The following is a 2,343-nucleotide window of genomic DNA, read 5'->3' as shown; positions in this document are numbered from 1 at the left end:
ACGTCACAAAAAACAGTCGAAATAATGACGTCCACCGTTGAAACCATCCTAGCCCCACATTGATGTTTATTTGTCATCCAACCTGCTCATAAGGCCACACAGACCTGTTTATCCAAAACTTCCATGGCCCCAGGAAGATTTCAACGGTAATGATTTAATTCTCTGTGGAGTGGAAAGAAAGATGGACGGCGTAGATAAAACATATACATCACGGTGGGCCTATATAGAATCTTCCACTACACAAACCGGGTTCAGTTTGGTTTAACGGTTGTAACCTCTGATTTGGTGGAGACTTGTTTATGGAATCAGAACCGTTGGATAATTTTCATTTTTTACCAAGAATAAATATCCACCAATCAGATGGTCAGACAATCAAATAAGCTTGATTTTTGATACATCTACACTGGGTAACGTAATTCTTACAGTTTTGCAATTTGTAAGTGCCTGCGTATCATCTATCACACTCTGCCAGAGTACCGAAGTTTATCTCAACCTGAAAACAAACAATAATAATAATAATTTAGAGTGACGAAAATGCCCTTCCCGCGGTTCTTCCTCCGGCAACGTCGTCGTCCCCCTCCATTGTCGTCAGATTTCCGGCAGAGTCGTCGATACATCACCCGATCTGCGTCAGATTTCCGCCATTCTCTTCCTTCACCTCCACCCTGCAAAAAAATTAAAATTTTCTTTTGTGGGTCATAAAAAAAATCTTAATTTTCGATAGGGGTGCGTTTGGTTGTACCAAAAATCGTGAAATTTCATGATTAATATCATGAGATTTCATGATACTTGGTGCAACCAAACACACCCAAAAGTGGACTTCGTGGGTCCCACTTTGTGTATCTCTACAACAAATACCTGACATTTCTGGTTCCTATCATCAGTATCTCCTTCTCTTCATCTTTTCTCTCTGCATAAAATCAGAAAAAAAAAAAAAAAACCAGAAAATAAAGAAGAAAAAGAGGAAAATTCAATGGAGATATTCTTTTATTCTTATCTAAGCAAAAGACGCATCTTTTTTGGGGGGGGGTTTTGTTCTCTTTTCTGCTCAAAAGCAGAGGTCTGACAGAAAAGCCTATAGCAGAAAGAAGGAAAGGAAGGAACAGACTCTCCCAAAAGGGCAAAACCCTAGAAAGAGAGGAAAAAATGACTCAAAAGGGCAAAACCCTAGAACCAGAGAAAAGGGTATATTGGAAGATACGATGAAATAACAACAATAAGATTATTATTATTATTATTTTATTTTTTTTATGTTATTACTTGGTATTGATTTCGGTGGCTGAGCTAGCACACGTGCGGATGGAGGGTGGTGCGCGTGCGAAGAAAAACAGAGAAATGTTAACACGCTTGCGAATCCTGGTACGTGAGAGATAGAGAGCGATGCGGATTGGCTGCTGTACCACACACCAGCTATATAGCTGCTGTACGTACGTGTCGTGCAAAGGCGAGCACTGACGCTCCTCGAGCTCCGAGTTGTACGAACGGTTCAGAGGAGATCAAAGTTTTACGGGCCCACTGATGTATTTGTTATATCTACACACCATAAATAGTGGTGGAGATAATGATTTTCACCCCTAAAAAATTTATAGGGCCTCCCCTGTCGTTTATTTTCTATCCAATCTCTTTGTAAGGTCACAAAGACTCGAATGTAGAGGAAAAACAAAATTTTCCTCTACATATTGATAAAAGACTTATGTGACCTCAAAAAGGGTTTGGGAGGTAGACATTCAATCCCCGACTACTTTTTTCAGTGTGGTACATTGATAGTTAGATCTATCTTAATTTTCTTTTAAACTTAAATACGAGCTCGCCAAATGAATGGACGGTTTGGATATAACACATACCTCATAATCAGACTCACAGAACTTGCTGAAGTCAATACAGCAGGTGTATAGCTGGTGTGAGGTACGCCAGCCAATCCACCTACGAGAGAGAGCTTTTCCTCCCAACGGGATGAGAATTGAAGGCTTTGCGAGTGGATGCGGATTGCATACTGACGCTGCCAATAGCGAGGTGACTACTGGATGGTAATGTGGGCCCTACCATGATATGTAAGTTTTTGCCATGCCTTCCGATTCCTTTTTATAATTATTTTAGGGCATGAGCTAAACAAATGAAGCATATCCAAATCCTTGGTGGACCACGTCACAGAAAAACAGTGATGATTGAACGCGCACCATTAAAATATCGAGGCCCACTGTAACTTTTATTTTACGGTTAACTTGTTGATTAGGTCACACAGACTTGGATAAATGAAAAACAAAAATAACGACTTCATGAAAAACTTTCATGACCTTGAATGGTGGGCGTTCAATCATCCATGCGTTCAATTTGATGGCCGTT

At 40.2% G+C, this 2,343-nt stretch overlaps 1 long non-coding RNA gene across 1 annotated transcript; it reads right to left on the bottom strand.

Moving 5' to 3' along the window:
• Window positions 1-370: 370 nt before the first annotated feature.
• Window positions 371-1,370, bottom strand: LOC131230945 (uncharacterized). The gene is made up of 2 exons (XR_009164142.1): window positions 859-1,370; window positions 371-665 (listed from the first exon to the last, which is right to left on the bottom strand). It is a non-coding gene; the product is annotated as an uncharacterized LOC131230945 (long non-coding RNA).
• Window positions 1,371-2,343: the final 973 nt, after the last annotated feature.

Source organism: Magnolia sinica, chromosome 17, assembly GCF_029962835.1.
Source record: "Magnolia sinica isolate HGM2019 chromosome 17, MsV1, whole genome shotgun sequence".
NCBI lineage: Eukaryota > Viridiplantae > Streptophyta > Magnoliopsida > Magnoliales > Magnoliaceae > Magnolia > Magnolia sinica.
Note: the sequence above shows the minus strand (reverse complement) of the source record. Positions and strands in the feature narration are given on the sequence as shown.